The sequence below is a fragment of the Pleuronectes platessa genome, chromosome 9 (genome assembly GCF_947347685.1).
Source record: "Pleuronectes platessa chromosome 9, fPlePla1.1, whole genome shotgun sequence".
Lineage (NCBI taxonomy): Eukaryota > Metazoa > Chordata > Actinopteri > Pleuronectiformes > Pleuronectidae > Pleuronectes > Pleuronectes platessa.
The window spans coordinates 11,732,894-11,739,311 of record NC_070634.1 but is presented as its reverse complement, the minus strand read 5'-3'; positions in this window follow the sequence as shown (position 1 = coordinate 11,739,311).

Below are 6,418 nucleotides of genomic sequence, written 5' to 3'. Positions count from 1 at the left end.
TTTTAGAGAAGGCCTTGACCTGTCTCCCTCCAACCCTGTTTAATGTTATTTAATGTTCCAAGACATTTTTTTGTTAAGAAGCCTTTGACAGGAGTTGTGAGTGCTGTATGTTTACCATGCACATATAATCATGTCAAATTCATTAAACACTTCATAAAACATTTGTAAAACCTGTTGTGCAGTGTTTTATTCAATTTTTTGGCTTCTGATCTTGTTGTTCTTCATCACAACCACTAACTGTTGGTTAGGGGGCTTTTCAGAGGGTGTTAAGACCTCACACCAGAGAAGGAAAAGGAAGTCAGTCTGTGTAATCATCTGGTTATTCCCTACGGAAACAGTTAAGCTACGTACTTTTCTACTTCTGGCTGCAATCATTTGGAAAGGAGCCTGACATAATGCAAGCCGTCAGAAGCTCAAAGCCTGTAGCCTCTGCAGTCCCTGATTTCTGTTTAAATAAAAAAACACTGCTATCATCGCTGTAACACATACACACAAATACTTGAATTTATATCTTTGTGAGGACGCTTTTGGACATCCCTCCCTACCGATCCTGATTGATACAAGGCAGTACAATGTCATGGTATGGGGCAATTGGAGATTTTCTGAACTGTCACATTAGAATGATATTTCCCCCTGAAAAATATTGTGCACAGCTATCCTTGTTAAGATATTGCACTGACTTCTATTCATTGTGAACCTGTAACCATAAGCTATTCACACCCTGAACCAGGACCTCACACGGATTGTCTCATCAGGACCAGGCTTTTGTTTTCATGAGGACTTTGGTCTCCACAAGGTCCTAGAAAGGTAAATAAAATACACTCTCACACACAAGTGCTTTCGGGCATGAGGCCGAATTTGCTCGATTAAATAGAGAAACAACTGGGAGAGAGAGTTAGCATGTGTGTATTGTTGTGTCTATGTGGGTATATGCCTTTAGTCTCCAGAGTTCCTCCCAAGCTGTCTCCTCTCTTCCTCCTAGCTGCTTTCCTCAAAGCCCCCTTGGGTGGTGCTTAGCCCCTCCTTTGGTCTCTCTCCGTCTCTTATTTATTTACTTCTTCAACCTTCCTTCACTCCCCATAGAAGAGTCTTCAGGGAGAAGCCGACGTCTCCTCTTAGCCTCCTCCGCCTCCTTCTAGTATTTACTCACACATTTCTTCTATCCCTTAGGGTCTTTGGCCTCCCTGCAGACATCCACCCATCCCTCCAAACATGATCTCCTCTCCTCTGCTCTCCTTCCGTTTCCGGTGTGAGTGAGTGGTGGTGGGGGACGCGTGAGTGGCGCGGAGATTCGAACTGTGTTTAGCCTGTTTATGGGTATTTCTGTATTTCTTTATACTTTTCTCATCGCTTCCGTTTATGAAGAAGTAGGTTTTCCTTTCTCGTTAATATTGTTTTTGATTACTACCGAGAGACCGCTGGTTGTGTCGGCGTCACTGGAGGAATGGCGTCCCCGGGGACGCCTCCTCAGTCTATCCGGCAGGGAGTGCGGATAGTCCCGCCGGGAGAGGACATTAGGGTGGAGGAGGTCCTGCTGGCTGTGGGCGAAGCGGTAGGACACGATAATTTACTTTTCGCCTCAAGAATGAGCAGAGCGGTGGTGTTTTTTTTAAAGAGGAACACCAGGTCCACCAGTTAATTGAGAGTGGCCTGTTCATTAGGGACAGCTTCGTACAGGTGAACCCGCAGGTGAACCCGCAACTCGGATCACGGTATCCGGAGTTCCGCTTTTTATTTCGAATGATTTATTAAGAGCCGAGCTCAGCAGGTTCGGTACATTTTCAAGCGGGTTCAGAATGTTAAGTTTGGGCTGTAAGGATATTAAAATGAAACGTGCAGTCCCTGAGGCGGCAGGTGTTCATGTTCCTGGAGTCCCCCACGAACACTCTGGAGGTCTCTTTCAGAGTGAAGCACGGGGACGGCCACTACATTGTGTACGCCAGCACCGGGAGCCTCAAGTGCTTTGAATGCGGGGATGTCGGGCACAAACGTTCCTCATGCCCGCATAAGCAGCGATCAGGTGAATCGGCAGGTGACGGCAGCGGCAGCGGACCGGCTGCCGCTCGCGAAGAGGCGGCCGGTCCGCATAGCGCCGAACCGGCAATTGTACTTAACGGCTCAGGGGCCGCGGCAGCGCCCAGCGCCGAACCGGCGGCTGCGCATAGCGCCGAGGCGGAGGAGTCCGCTCCCACCGCATCGGTGGACGCTCCTCGCGCTGAAGTGGCAAAGTCCACTCGCGGTAGAGTTTCGAGTGGTGGGGATACCGTGAGCGGGGGGGGAGATACACAGCCTGGAGGTGAGACTTCTGAGATGCAGGGTCTGACAAAGAACTCACGTGTGACTGAGGAGGTAAAAAAATCCTCCCAGTCTGCAGCTGCAGAATTGTCACAGGCAGGGTAACACGGTGAGGAGGCAGGTCCCTCAGATGCCACAGAGCGCATTGCTAACATCAGTGAGGGACAGGGTCAGTCAGGCAGTCAGGCTGCATGTGGAGATATGGAGGATGAGTCAGATATAGAGAGTGTATCTTCCGTTGGGACCCCAGCTAGGAGTACCTCTCTCTATACGCTGGAAAAGATAAACAGTTTCCTGGATGAAACCTTCGGCAGGGCTATTAAAGCAGAATAGTATTTTGAGGACACTGACAAATTAATTTGACCTGTGGCTGTGTTAAAGAGACAGGTGGGGTTTGAACAGTTGGACGAGAGGAAAAGATACCGTTAAAAAAAAACCATGATAACATTGAGGAAAGATGCGAAGGGGAAAACCATGAGAAAGACGAGGAGCATGCTAAAATGATCAGTTATCACGTGGTGTTTTCTCCTTCAATGACTACTGTTCTTTTCCTGTTTACTTTTCTGCTGTTTTTTCATCACACCTGGATTTTCAGAACCACTGTTTTAACACCATTTATGAGTTCTGAAATACTGCAGTCTGCCCTAACCCTAACCCAGCCTAAGACCCAACCTCAGATGAGCCGGCTGCACCAAACTGGACCTTCTGATAAAGATGAGAGGGAGCAGCTGCATCAGGTCTACCAGACCGGTCAACTAAGTGTTGGAGGAGGCCTGTGCCGACCTCTCACAAACCAGGAGAGCCTTTTGCTGGGAGCAATGCTCTGTGTGACCAGTGCAGTGATGAAACGGACTGAAGTTTTCCCCCTCCCTATTCATCACCCCAGTTGTTGGGGAGTGGCAGGAGAGGGGCGGTCAGCTGTTGCCCTTCCCAACTCCTCACCTCGTCGGTTTTCAGACTTTGGAAAGAAGTCGGTTTATCAGACCGGTGTAAGGTTCGCTATCTGCCCTCTCTGGAAGGGATGGCAGAGTCGAGGTGTACTGGGCTGTTGGAGTCAGAAGCTTCTCCGGAAGGCGGCTGGCAGTCCTGGTGCAAGATGCCCATGGAAAGACGGACAGCAGACCTTCAGTGGAGGGTGGTGCACGGGGCGAAAGCTACAGTTACAGAGTGCACCTTGATCCGGAGCTGGGGGAGGGGTGTACCCTCTTTATCAAACTGAAACACTTGAACATAATTTTTTTTTCAGTGCTTTCGGCTCGAAGCACTTTTTTAAGTTGTTGAAAGACTGTATTCAAGGCCTGGGAGGGTTTTTTCATTTGTTTTGTTCATCATGGCATGAAATATTCTGTAAAAAAGATTGGGAACTGAATATTACCCTTTAATTTGAGAAACTACAGTTTGTATGGATGTGTGCATGGGTGTGTGTATAACCATATATATTGAAAAGAAACTATGTATTATTTGCTAACCTTGTTTGTTTGGGTTACATCTGGTGGTTGATGTTAGAAGTGTATTTGTTCCTGGGAATGCATAATAAATGGATTTTGAAAAACCAAAAACCTCTCCTCTCCTCTCCTCTCTCTCCACTCCTCTCCTGTCCACCACTAATCCAGTCCCATGCTTTCTCTATATCACTTTATTTCTTCCCCTTGCTTCTCTGAGTGTTGGTGAGTCACCAACCTTTGTCCAAGCTTGCTGTTGTTTGTCCATTCAGCCTACACACACACATTCGCGCGCACACACACACACACACATATACACACGCACACGCACAAACACACCAGTTACTCAGCCTGCCTCTGCCTGGAACACTTCACTTCAAGTCATCACATTATAGAAAAGTTAAAAAAGTCAGTTCAAATCCAGTTGCAGTCTACAGTTTATCAGAGCCCACAGTGAGTCGGTTGTTTACTGCCACCATATTTGATTGCATCATATTCCTTGCTTGTACATAAAATGTCTTTCATATCTCGTTTTATACTGTCTTGTTTTCTGATGTGTCCCGTGTTATTTCCCAATCGCACCACAGATATCACAGAGGAGAAATGAGCAGCTCACAACACCATCAGAGCCCGATGCCTCTTCTTGTGTCTCTTTGTGTTTGTGTACATTCAGGCTGTGGTGTGAAGAATGTCGTTGTTGCCTGAATGCGTCTGCACTGTTGTTGAAGTGCATGTGCCACCTCTGAGCTCGGGTCACCCGGAGGGAGTATGAGACGAGCTGAGCAGCAACGATTACTCACGCAGCTTTTTTCACGGCTGCAGCGAGAATCTAAGATTGTGCTTGCATGTCATGTCTAATATGTGCACACGCAAACACACAAACACACAAACACACACACACACACACAGCTTCTGTAAGATAGGCGGTTCAGTGCTTCAGCTGGGACTCTTCTGCCATGTCCGGTCCAGCAGCAGCCAAAGGCCAAATGTGCACAAAAAGCAGGTATGACACACATGAGTGCACAAAAATGCCTCATGTACTGTGATATAATGTAGTGTTGCTCAGTGAGTGAAAACATGACGACCCAGAAACAAAACAAAACAAACAAATGCGTGCAAGTTAACACCTCAAGGTCCAGTGCAGGGTCCAAACCCAGGTTCATGTGTTGGTTACTGTCGTATATTCAGCTAACAGATCTTTTGGAATGATCTGTGACTTAGGGAATGATCTCTGACCTGCTAATGGATGAAGTGCAGAAGGAATCTTCTTTAAGATACGCCTTCATCTTTAGGTACAAACATGTCCCTATTTAGGCAGAAGGCCCTAGGTGTGATTTCATTTTACTTCAAGTCATGGATGGAACCAATCTCTCTATATATATTGTGTGTTCGACCCCTGCACGTTAGACTTTCACTATCTGGCTTGTGTTGTCTCCGTGTATTCCATGGTGCCCGTGTGACCTGTAACTTCTGTGTAATAAATATATTATACAAACAAGAACAAGGTCCGCTGAGATTCCTTCATCAACATCAACTTCAACCACATCGACATCTCGGCAGCATAGAATATACCATATTACATTGTTTACATTTGATGTGGTTAGTTTTCACATTTCATTATTGTTTGACAAACGTACGTCCTTTCATCATCTGACAATTATTTGTTAGGTAAAATGCTTACTTAGCTCAAATCACTGCTGTACATAAATACAACCTGACAAAACTGCTAGCATGGCTGTTTATAGAAGTACTGAAGAGTTTATGTCTTCAACTCAGTGAAACAGTTTGTTCATGGAGCAGTTTCTGAACTTCTCACTTCTCATACACATTATGGTGATAAATTGACATTGATTCATTTTAAGGTCACAAACCAAAACGTTTGGAAACCCATGAACGAGCATTCCCTGACCTTGATGTTATCTGTGAATTTTAGTTATCAGATTCACTGAAACCACTGGAACACAAATACTGTACAACATAATGAAATCCTTTGTGCTTCATGTTTTTGTCTTTTGCGATTCTCTCAAACCGTTTCACTCACCCATTCGGCAGAAGCCTATCGTCGGCGTGCACCGCATCCCTCTGCTGTACTTCTCTTTGTCTTCCATTCACTAAATTCTGCACCTTCGCTCATTGCTTTGTGTTTATTTTTCTAGCGAGTTGCTAGAACTGCTCTGAGATGCTCATGGCCACGAGCCTGTTATTTGTGTGTATGTGTGGGCAGGTTTTAGAAAAGTCGATAGTCAGAAGAATGTGGTGAGTGTTTACTAATGGATGTAGTCGAGGTGAGCTGTGGTTGTATCTGTTAAAGGCTAAGAGCGACAATTTTACAGTAAAAACAGGTCTGTGGAGTTTACAATGTGTTTTTTGTTCTGACAGCGTGTAAGTGAATTTCTGTGGCCATGATATCTGAAGTCAAGTAGATATGCTTGTTATCACTTTGCTCTAACTTTTTTGTCACACCTATTTTGAGCCCCCCAGGGTTTTCCCCCTTTCCTTGTTCAGAATCAGAATCAGAATTCTTTTATTTTATATAAGTATATTTTCACATACAGGAAATTGACTTGGTGTGATTGGTGCATAGGACATAAAACAACAATATAGATTTATACATGTAGAAAAAGCATTAACTGAAAATTGGCAAAAGAGCAAATATTAACTAATAGCAAAACATTTTAATA